The sequence below is a fragment of the Panulirus ornatus genome, chromosome 18 (assembly GCF_036320965.1).
Source record: "Panulirus ornatus isolate Po-2019 chromosome 18, ASM3632096v1, whole genome shotgun sequence".
NCBI classification, from domain to species: Eukaryota; Metazoa; Arthropoda; class Malacostraca; order Decapoda; family Palinuridae; genus Panulirus; species Panulirus ornatus.
This window is the reverse complement of record NC_092241.1, coordinates 44,118,307-44,131,323: the sequence shown is the minus strand read 5'-3', so window position 1 is coordinate 44,131,323 and position 13,017 is coordinate 44,118,307. Positions and strand designations below refer to the sequence as shown.

The window sequence follows — 13,017 nt, the reverse complement described above, 5'->3', positions numbered from 1 at the left end:
GGAGCTTAGAGATGAGACCTCAACGCCTTAAATAAGTCAAGAGCATCTGCATATGAATCCCCAAAATCTTTTAGGGATGATGACCAGACAGTAGTGAGATAGGAATGAATATCGCTAGTAGGCCTCGCCTACGGAATCCACATTGGTGATCAGAAAGGAGACTCATCTTCGAGGTGTTTAAGGATATGGTAGATGAGGAGGAATTCAAAGACTTTGGAAATGGTAGATGTCAAAGCAATAGGACAATAGTTAAGGGGTTCAGAACGGTCACCCTTCTTAGGGTTGGGATGTAACATTGCATGTTTCCAAGAAGAAAGAAAAATTTTGGTTTTCAAACAGAAATTGAATAGACGAGCAAGCACAGGTGCAAGTTCAGAGGGACACTCTTTCAGTCCACGGGGATTAATGCCATCAGGACCATACGCTTTGCTTGTGTCCAGAAAAAGAAGCGCTTTTCGGACAATCCGGAAAGAGAGTACGGGAAGAGGCACTGGATTAGTAAGAGGAACTTCAGGGGGTGAAAATATGTTAGAGTCATCGAAGGTGGAGTTCGAGAAAAAACGGGAACCATAGAGAGTTGCTTTGTCTACGGGAGAAATAGCTATAGTACCGTCAGAACGGAAAAGTGAAGGAAAGGTAGAATAACAGAAGATGTTAGAGATGCCCTTAGCTAAAGATCAGAAAGACCTATCAGTGGATGACGAGGAGAGGTTATCGTACTTACTCTGAATAAAGAAACGCTTCGCCTCACGAATAATATGCTCGCAGTGATTACGAGCAGTGATAAAAGCTGAATAGGAGACAGAGGAAGGAGAGTTTTTCCAAGCCCGATATGCCTAATCCTTTGATAGAATGGCCCTCAGAACAGGAACGGTTGAACAATTAATTTGATGAATAGGTCGATTGGAGGAAGAGGGTATAAATGCTTCCATTCCCGCAAGAATAACCTTTTCTATGCGTTTGGCGGAGACAGAAGCTTTACCACATAAGAGACAGTGTTCAGGGTGAGAGGGTTGTGAGGAGGGGTGTGGTAGCCCTTTATAACAGTAAGCAGACAAGAGCCCGGAGGTCCCGAATCTGCTAGATCAGCTAATAAGTAACTGCTTACTGTATTCATTCATGATTCATTAATGGTGATTATGATGGGTTTCTCGTGGTTTCCATGTGCACTTGTTCATCTTGTTTTGAAGTTATGCTTCTGTCGCCTGCATAAAAGTCTTTAAGGTCAATTTTCGTTTCAGTGTAATCTTGTAAAGCAACATTCTCGACCCATGCTGTTCGTTTATATGGTCCTGACCTGACACGACCAGACCCAACCAGACCCGACCTGACAACCGACTGGTCACTTATCCCAGTCAGGTCGACACCTGATCTGGGATTAATGGTACCAGAATTACGCCTAACATTACTCTCACATTAATACACATGTTCGTTGTGTGTTCGTAACTATTCGCCCGAGTGTGCGGTTCCTGTCTGATACGTGCTGCCGTTGACCTGAGAATGTGTGTACTATGGATATATATATGCATATCTATGTATGTATTACTCACCGATAGTTATTACATACTTGAGAAATGAGGGAGTCCAGTACTTACATGCAGGATGTAGGGAGTCACAGCCATAGCAGCCATCCCGAAGACTATCATAAAACCTATTCCAGAGGTCCTGATGGGAGTTGGGAAGATCTCAGACGTCGTGACAAAGATGACGTACATCCCAAACATCACGAACAGTTTCACCATCGCCACCATGGAGAGCAGCAGCCACTCACCTGAAACATAACAGAAAGAAGACTCAGAAAAATCTTTATCCCTCTGCAGTCCAGAGCACTTTCATCATTTAGCATCCTTACAACGGTAAGACTATTGAGCATGTTGTTACAACCCTTGAATACTATGTGAGGACCCTTCAGCACGATGTTACGGCTCTCTAGCACGATGTGACGACCCTTCAGCACCTTGTGACGAGTTTTGGGTACGACTTTCTACCTTGTATTCCTTTTGAGTTTCATCACAGTACCATCTGGATAACATCGTCACAAAACAGCCAGCCAAATTTTCCGAACTCCCTTATAAGACCTGTGGTTGGCTCGCCCTGAGCACCACCAGCATTCACCAGCTAGACATAACCACATTGGAAGAAAATCATGACATGTTTGGTGTTTCTGAATATCATCTGGATATTGAAAATACGGATTACCTTGTAGGAAGTGCAGCTCTTGGTTACACTAAGTCTACCAGCGACAGTGGGTGGTGCCTCGCGTTTTGTTAAAGCTCTTCTTAATCCTATGCTGAAAAATGGTCTTACCTAGTGATAAAATCAACTCCATCTTTCTAGAAACTAATGATAAGTTCGTAATTAGATATCAGTATGATTAGTTTCTAGACTCCCCGTACAGACACAAGAGGAAGACGAAAGACTTTTCACTCGGTCAAAAGATATTTGTCATCAACTCGATCCGATCACAGAGGGAGATTTTAACATACCATCAAGTGGGAAGAACCCTATCCAATAGCATGGGACGTGGGCTTGATAATGCTCGAATTTAATTAGTTGAGACACCAACTTACGACGAGAACATCAAATTTAGTGCTAGCTACAAATGAGGATCTCGTTAATTATGTCGAGGTCGGAGAGAAGTTTTGGTAAAAGTGATCAATGGCAAATCACTTGAAGAAATGACGCCTACGTTGAATGGCAGTAACGACTTTTGTCTTATTCACTGTGAGGCGTGGGATCTCCCTCAATGTATGAGAGCCAAAGCAAACAGTCTGAGGTAGAGCCACACGTCACTCCACAAGACAAGGCTCTCTCAAAACGACGAAGGGTGATATATATACATATATACATATGGAAAGCTGTGTAGGTATGTATATTTGCGTGTGTGGACGTATGTATATACATGTGTATGGGGGGGGGTTGGGCCATTTCTTTCGTCTGTTTCCTTGCGCTACCTCGCAAACGCGGGAGACAGCGACAAAGTATAAAAAAAAAAAAAAAATATTTATTTATATATTTATTTTGCTTTGTCGCTGTCTTCCGCGTTTGCGAGGTAGCGCAAGGAAACAGACGAAAGAAATGGCCCAACCCCCCCCCATACATATCTATATACATATACGTCCACACACGCAAATATACATACCTATACATTTCAATGTACACATATATATAAACACACAGACATATACATATATACACATGTACATAATTCATACTGTCTGCCTTTATTTATTCCCATCGCATTTACATCATATGTTTTAATTTGAATGAAAGTATTTTCCTTATTTTCAGTAATTTAAGAATATTTTTATGTTACATATGAATTGATGTATATGACTGTATATATATATATATATATATATATATATATATATATATATATATATATATATATATATATATATATATATATATATATATATATATATATATATATACATGTATATATATATATATATATATATATATATATATATATATATATATATATATATATATATATATATATATATCTATATATATATATATATATAGATATATATATATATATATATATATATATATATATATATATATATATATATATATATATATATATACATATATATATATATATATATATATATATATATATATATATATATATATATATATATATATATATATATATATATATATATATATATATATATATATATATATATATATATATATATATATATATATATATATATATATATATATATATATATATATATATATATATATATATATATATATATATATATATATATATATATATATATATATATATATATATATATTTTTTTTTTTTTTTTTGCTTTGTCGCTGTCTCCCGCGTTTGCGAGGTAGCGCAAGGAAACAGACGAAAGAAATGGCCCAACCTACCCCATACACATGTATATACATACGTCCACACACGCAAATATACATACCTACACAGCTTTCCATGGTTTACCCCAGACGCTTCACATGCCTTGCTTCAATCCACTGACAGCACGTCAACCCCGGTATACCACATCGCTCCAATTCACTCTATTCCTTGCCCTCCTTTCACCCTCCTGCATGTTCAGGCCCCGATCACACAAAATCTTTTTCACTCCATCTTTCCACCTCCAATTTGGTTTCCCTCTTCTCCTCGTTCCCTCCACCTCCGACACATATATCCTCTTGGTCAATCTTTCCTCACTCATTCTCTCCAAGTGCCCAAACCATTTCAAAACACCCTCTTCTGCTCTCTCAACCACGCTCTTTTTATTTCCACACATCTCTCTTACCCTTACGTTACTTACTCGATCAAACCACCTCACACCACATATTGTCCTCAAACATTTCATTTCCAGCACATCCATCCTCCTGCGCACAACTCTATCCATAGCCCACGCCTCGCAACCATACAACATTGTTGGAACCACTATTCCTTCAAACATACCCATTTTTGCTTTCCGAGATAATGTTCTCGACTTCCACACATTCTTCAAGGCTCCCAGAATTTTCGCCCCCTCCCCCACCCTATGATCCACTTCCGCTTCCATGGTTCCATCCGCTGCCAGATCCACTCCCAGATATCTAAAACACTTCACTTCCTCCAGTTTTTCTCCATTCAAACTCACCTCCCAATTTACTTGACCCTCAACCCTACTGTACCTAATAACCTTGCTCTTATTCACATTTACTCTTAACTTTCTTCTTTCACACACTTTACCAAACTCAGTCACCAGCTTCTGCAGTTTCTCACATGAATCAGCCACCAGCGCTGTATCATCAGCGAACAACAACTGACTCACTTCCAAAGCTCTCTCATCCCCAACAGACTTCATACTTGCCACTCTTTCCAAAACTCTTGCATTCACCTCCCTAACAACCACATCCATAAACAAATTAAACAACCATGGAGACATCACACACCCCTGCCGCAAACCTACATTCACTGAGAACCAATCACTTTCCTCTCTTCCTACACGTACACATGCCTTACATCCTCGATAAAAACTTTTCACTGCTTCTAACAACTTGCCTCCCACACCATATATTCTTAATACCTTCCACAGAGCATCTCTATCAACTCTATCATATGCCTTCTCCAGATCCATAAATGCTACATACAAATCCATTTCCTTTTCTAAGTATTTCTCACATACATTCTTCAAAGCAAACACCTGATCCACACATCCTCTACGACTTCTGAAATCACACTGGTCTTCCCCAATCTGATGCTCTGTACATGCCTTCACCCTCTCAATCAATATCATCCCATATAATTTACCAGGAATACTCAACAAACTTATACCTCTGTAATTTGAGCACTCACTCTTATCCCCTTTGCCTTTGTACAATGGCACTATGCACGCATTCCGCCAATCCTCAGGCACCTCACCATGAGTCATACATACATTAAATAACCTTACCAACCAGTCAACAATACAGTCACCCCCTTTTTTAATAAATTCCACTGCAATACCATCCAAGCCTGCTGCCTTGCCGGCTTTCATCTTCCGCAAAGCTTTCACTACCTCTTCTCTGTTTACCAAATCATTTTCCCTAACCCTCTCACTTTGCACACCACCTCGACCAAAACACCCTATATCTGCCACTCTGTCATCAAACACATTCAACAAACCTTCAAAATACTTATTCCATCTCCTTCTCACATCACCACTACTTGTTATCACCTCCCCATTTCCGCCCTTCACTGAAGTTCCCATTTTCTCCCTTGTCTTACGCACTTTATTTACCTCCTTCCAGAACATCTTTTTATTCTCCCTAAAATTTAATGATACTCTCTCACCCCAACTCTCATTTGCCCTTTTTTTCACCTCTTGCACCTTTCTCTTGACCTCTTGTCTCTTTCTTTTATACATATCCCACTCAATTGCATTTTTTCCCTGCAAAAAACGTCCAAATGCCTCTCTATTCTCTTTCACTAATACTCTTACTTCTTCATCCCACCACTCACTACCCTTTCTGATCAACCCACCTCCCACTCTTCTATTGCCACAAGCATCTTTTGCGCAATCCATCACTGATTCCCTAAATACATCCCATTCCTCCCCACTCCCCTTACTTCCATTGTTCTCACCTTTTTCCATTCTGTACTCAGTCTCTCCTGGTACTTCCTCACACAAGTCTCCTTCCCAAGCTCACTTACTCTCACCACTCTCTTCACCCCAACATTCACTCTTCTTTTCTGAAAACCCATACAAATCTTCACCTTAGCCTCCTCAAGATAATGATCAGACATCCCTCCAGTTGCACCTCTCAGCACATTAACATCCAAAAGTCTCTCTTTCGCGCGCCTGTCAATTAACACGTAATCCAATAACGCTCTCTGGCCATCTCTCCTACTTACATAAGTAAACTTATGTATATCTCGCTTTTTAAACCAGGTATTCCCAATCATCAGTCCTTTTTCAGCACATAAATCTACAAGCTCTTCACCATTTCCATTTACAACACTGAACACCCCATGTATACCAATTATTCCCTCAACTGCCACATTACTCACCTTTGATTTGAAATCACCCATCACTATAACCCGGTCTCGTGCATCAAAACCACTAACACACTCATTCAGCTGCTCCCAAAACACTTGCCTCTCATGATCTTTCTTCTCATGCCCAGGTGCATATGCACCAATAATCACCCATCTCTCTCCATCAACTTTCAGTTTTACTCATATTAATCGAGAATATATATATATATATATATATATATATATATATATATATATATACATATATATATATATATATATATATATATATATATATATATATATATATATATTCTTTCTTTCTTTCAAACTATTCGCTGTTTCCAGCATTAGCGAGGTAGCGTTAAGAACAGAGGACTGGGCCTTTGAGGGAATACTCTCACCTGGCACAATTCTCTGTTCCTTCTTTTTGGAAAATTAAAAAAAAACGAGTGGGGAGGATTTCCAGCCCCCTGCTCCCTCCCCTTTTAGTCGCCTTCTACGACACGCAGGGAATACGTGGGAAGTATTCTTTCTCCCCTATCCCCAGGGAAATATATATATATATATATATATATACATATATATTTTTTTTTTTTTTTTTTTTTATACTTTGTCGCTGTCTCCCGCGTTTGCGAGGTAGCGCAAGGAAACAGACGAAAGAAATGGCCCAACCCCCCCATACACATGTACATACACACGTCCACACACGCAAATATACATACCTACACAGCTTTCCATGGTTTACCCCAGACGCTTCACATGCCTTGATTCAATCCACTGACAGCACGTCAACCCCTGTATACCACATCGCTCCAATTCACTCTATTCCTTGCCCTCCTTTCACCCTCCTGCATGTTCAGGCCCCGATCACACAAAATCCTTTTCACTCCATCTTTCCACCTCCAATTTGGTCTCCCTCTTCTCCTCGTTCCCTCCACCTCCGACACATATATCCTCTTGGTCAATCTTTCCTCACTCATTCTCTCCATGTGCCCAAACCATTTCAAAACACCCTCTTCTGCTCTCTCAACCACGCTCTTTTTATTTCCACACATCTCTCTTACCCTTACGTTACTTACTCGATCAAACCACCTCACACCACACATTGTCCTCAAACATCTCATTTCCAGCACATCCATCCTCCTACGCACAACTCTATCCATAGCCCACGCCTCGCAACCATACAACATTGTTGGAACTACTATTCCTTCAAACATACCCATTTTTGCTTTCCGGGATAATGTTCTCGACTTCCACACATTTTTCAAGGCTCCCAAAATTTTCGCCCCCTCCCCCACCCTATGATCCACTTCCGCTTCCATGGTTCCATCCGCTGACAGATCCACTCCCAGATATCTAAAACACTTCACTTCCTCCAGCCTCTCACCATTCAAACTCACCTCCCAATTGACTTGACCCTCAACCCTACTGTACCTAATAACCTTGCTCTTATTGACATTTACTCTTAACTTTCTTCTTCCACACACTTTACCAAACTCCGTCACCAGCTTCTGCAGTTTCTCACATGAATCCGCCACCAGCGCTGTATCATCAGCGAACAACAACTGACTCACTTCCCAAGCTCTCTCATCCCCAACAGACTTCATACTTGCCCCTCTTTCCAAAACTCTTGCATTTACCTCCCTAACAACCCCATCCATAAACAAATTAAACAACCATGGAGACATCACACACCCCTGCCGCAAACCTACATTCACTGAGAACCAATCACTTTCCTCTCTTCCTACACGTACACATGCCTTACATCCTCGATAAAAACTTTTCACTGCTTCTAACAACTTTCCTCCCACACCATATATTCTTAATACCTTCCACAGAGCATCTCTATCAACTCTATCATATGCCTTCTCCAGATCCATAAATGCTACATACAAATCCATTTGCTTTTCTAAGTATTTCTCACATACATTCTTCAAAGCAAACACCTGATCCACACATCCTCTACCACTTCTGAAACCACACTGCTCTTCCCCAATCTGATGCTCTGTACATGCCTTCACCCTCTCAATCAATACCCTCCCATATAATTTACCAGGAATACTCAACAAACTTATACCTCTGTAATTTGAGCACTCACTCTTATCCCCTTTGCCTTTGTACAATGGCACTATGCAAGCATTCCGCCAATCCTCAGGCACCTCACCATGAGTCATACATACATTAAATAACCTTACCAACCAGTCAACAATACAGTCACCCCCTTTTTTAATAAATTCCACTGCAATACCATCCAAACCTGCTGCCTTGCCGGCTTTCATCTTCCGCAAAGCTTTTACTACCTCTTCTCTGTTTACCAAATCATTTTCCCTAACCCTCTCACTTTGCACACCACCTCGACCCAAACACCCTATATCTGCCACTCTGTCATCAGACACATTCAACAAACCTTCAAAATACTCATTCCATCTCCTTCTCACATATATATATATATATATATATATATGATACATATATATATATATATATATATATATATATATATATATATATATATATATATATATATATATATATATATATATATATATATCACTAACCCCTGACTTTACTCCCCAGACATTCCCAAACCACTCTTCCCCTTTACCCTTGAGCTTCGTTTCACTCAGAGCCAAAACATCCAGGTTCCTTTCCTCAAACATACTACCTATCTCTCCTTTTTTCACATCTTGGTTACATCCACACACATTTAGACACCCCACTCTGAGCCTTCGAGGAGGATGAGCACTCCCCGCGTGACTCCTTCTTCTGTTTCCCATTTTAGAAAGTTAATACAAGGAGGGGAGGATTTCTGGCCCCCCGCTCCCGTCCCCTCTAGTCGCTTTCTCCGACACGCGAGGAATACGTGGGAAGTATTTTTTCACCCCTATCCCCAGGGATAATATACATATATATATACATATACACATACACACACATACACATACATACGCACATATACACACACACACACATACATATATATATACATATGAAAAATGTAAGAAACAATTTAGAAAACTGAAACTTCTAGCTTGAAATGAATGAAAAAATGAATGTCACATAATGGTTCAACCTCTGGCTATGGAAAAAGGAAATGTATAATTTATTTACACAAACGTCAATAGCAGTTCTCATCAAGGGAAGGAGTAGCAATACTCCTGGAACAGGAGTTGTGGGAGTATGTGATAGAATGTAAGAAAGTAAATTCTCGATTAATATGGGTAAAACTGAAAGTTGATGGAGAGAGGTGGGTGATTATTGGTGCATATGCACCCGGGCATAAGAAAGATCATGAGAGGCAAGTGTTTTGGGAGCAGCTAAATGAGTGTGTTAGTGGTTTTGATGCACGAGACCGGGTTATAGTGATGGGTGATTTGAATGCAAAGGTGAGTAATGTGGCAGTTGAGGGAATAATTGGTATACATTGGGTGTTCAGTGTTGTAAATGGAAATGGTGAAGAGCTTGTAGATTTATGTGCTGAAAAAGGACTGATGATTGGGAATACCTGGTTTAAAAAGCGAGATATACATAAGTATACTTATGTAAGTAGGAGAGATGGCCAGAGAGCGTTATTGGATTACGTGTTAATTGACAGGCTGCGAAAGAGAGACTTTTGGATGTTAATGTGCTGAGAGGTGCAACTGGAGGGATGTCTGATCATTATCTTGTGGAGGCTAAAGTGAAGATTTGTATGGGTTTTCAGAAAAGAAGAGTGAATGTTGGGGTGAAGAGGGTGGTGAGAGTAAGTGAGCTTGGGAAGGAGACCTGTGTGAGGAAGTACCAGGAGAGACTGAGTACAGAATGGAAAAAGGTGAGAACAATGGAAGTAAGGGGAGTGGGGAGGAATGGGATGTATTTAGGGAATCAGTGATGGATTGCGCAAAAGATGCTTGTGGCATGAGAAGAGTGGGAGGTGGGTTGATTAGAAAGGGTAGTGAGTGGTGGGATGAAGAAGTAAGAGTATTAGTGAAAGAGAATAGAGAGGCATTTGGACGATTTTTGCCGGGAAAAAATGCAATTGAGTGGGAGATGTATAAAAGAAAGAGACAGGAGGTCAAGAGAAAGGTGCAAGAGGTGAAAAAAAAGGCAAATTAGAGTTGGAGTGAGAGAGTATCATTAGATTTTAGGGAAAATAAAAAGATGTTCTGGAAGGAGGTAAATAAAGTGCGTAAAACAAGGGAGCAAATGGGAACTTCAGTGAAGGGCGCAAATGGGGAGGTGATAACAAGTAGTGGTGATTTGAGAAGGAGATGGAGTGAGTATTTTGAAGGTTTGTTGAATGTGTTTGATGATAGAGTGGCAGATATAGGGTGTTTTGGTCGAGGTGGTGTGCAAAGTGAGAGGGTTAGGGAAAATGATTTGGTAAACAGAGAAGAGGTAGTAAAAGCTTTGCGGAAGATGAAAGCCGGCAAGGCAGCAGGTTTGGATGGTATTGCAGTGGAATTTATTAAAAAAGGGGGTGACTGTATTGTTGACTGGTTGGTAAGGTTATTTAATGTATGTATGACTCATGGTGAGGTGCCTGAGGATTGGCGGAATGCGTGCATAGTGCCATTGTACAAAAGCAAAGGGGATAAGAGTGAGTGCTCAAATTACAGAGGTATAAGTTTGTTGAGTATTCCTGGTAAATTATATGGGAGGGTATTGATTGAGAGGGTGAAGGCATGTACAGAGCATCAGATTGGGGAAGAGCAGTGTGGTTCCAGAAGTGGTAGAGGATGTGTGGATCAGGTGTTTGCTTTGAAGAATGTATGTGAGAAATACTTAGAAAAGCAAATGGATTTGTATGTAGCATTTATGGATCTGAAGAAGGCATATGATAGAGTTGATAGAGATGCTCTGTGGAAGGTATTAAGAATATATGGTGTGGGAGGAAAGTTGTTAGAAGCAGTGAAAAGTTTTTATCGAGGATGTAAGGCATGTGTACGTGTATGAAGAGAGGAAAGTGATTGGTTCTCAGTGAATGTAGGTTTGCGGCAGGGGTGTGTGATGTCTCCATGGTTGTTTAATTTGTTTATGGATGGGGTTGTTAGGGAGGTAAATGCAAGAGTTTTGGAAAGAGGGGCAAGTATGAAGCTGTTGGGGATGAGAGAGCTTGGGAAGTGAGTCAGTTGTTGTTCGCTGATGATACAGCGCTGGTGGCTGATTCATGTGAGAAACTGCAGAAGCTGGTGACTGAGTTTGGTAAGAAGAAAGTTAAGAGTAAATGTGAATAAGAGCAAGGTTATAGGTACAGTAGGGTTGAGGGTCAAGTCAATTGGGAGGTGAGTTTGAATGGAAAAAAACTGGAGGAAGTGAAGTGTTTTAGATATCTGGGAGTGGATCTGGCAGCGGATGGAACCATGGAAGCGGAAGTGGATCATAGGGTGGGGGAGGGGGTGAAAATTCTGGGAGCATTGAAGAATGTGTGGAAGTCGAGAACATTATCTCGGAAAGCAAAAATGGGTATGTTTGAAGGAATAGTGGTTCCAACAATGTTGTATGGTTGCGAGGCGTGGGCTATGGATAGAGTTGTGCGCAGGAGGATGGATGTGCTGGAAATGAGATGTTTGAGGACAATGTGTGGTGTGAGGTGGTTTGATCGAGTAAGTAACGTAAGTGTAAGAGAGATGTGTGGAAATAAAAAGAGCGTGGTTGAGAGAGCAGAAGAGGGTGTTTTGAAGTGGTTTGGGCACATGGAGAGAATGAGTGAGGAAAGATTGACCAAGAGGATATATGTGTCGGAGGTGGAGGGAACGAGGAGAAGAGGGAGACCAAATTGGAGGTGGAAAGATGGAGTGAAAAAGATTTTATGTGATCGGGGCCTGAACATGCAGGAGGGTGAAAGGAGGGCAAGGAATAGAGTGAATTGGAGCGATGTGCTATACCGGGGTTGACGTGCTGTCAGTGGATTGAATCAGGGCATGTGAAGCGTCTGGGGTAAACCATGGAAAGCTGTGTAGGTATGTATATTTGCGTGTGTGGAGGTATGTATATACATGTGTATGGGGGGGGTGTTGGGCCATTTCTTTCGTCTGTTTCCTTGCGCTACCTCGCAAACGCGGGAGACAGCGACAAAGTATAATAAGAAAAATAAAAAATAATATATATATATATATATATATATGTATATATATATATATATGTATATATATATATATATATATATATATATATATATATATATATATATATATATATATATATATATATATATATATATATATATATATATATATATATATATATATATTGGAAAGGATAACAATTTTGCGCGTGATCAAGATATTCCTACGAGTCCACGGGGAAAATGAAACACGAAAAGTTCCCAAATGCACTTTCGTGTAATAATCACATCATCAGGGGAGACACAAGAGAGAAATATAACAGTCAGTTGATATACATCGAAGAGACGAACCTAGGACGCCATTTGGTAAACATGTGATTGTCCAAAACATACAACGAGCGTTCATAAACTTATCATTTTACAAATCGTATCAACAACAAAGTTATCTAATTTGTACAGACCATCACTAATATTA

At 40.0% G+C, this 13,017-nt stretch overlaps 1 protein-coding gene across 1 annotated transcript in view; it reads right to left on the bottom strand.

The window, feature by feature from the left end:
* Positions 1-13,017, bottom strand: part of LOC139754937 (carcinine transporter-like) — a 166,883-nt gene that overhangs the window by 24,514 nt on the left and 129,352 nt on the right. Inside the window, exon 11 of the mRNA XM_071672757.1 lies at positions 1,596-1,771. The gene's annotated coding sequence lies outside the window, so the exon portion shown is untranslated. The remainder of the gene's footprint in view (positions 1-1,595; positions 1,772-13,017) is intronic.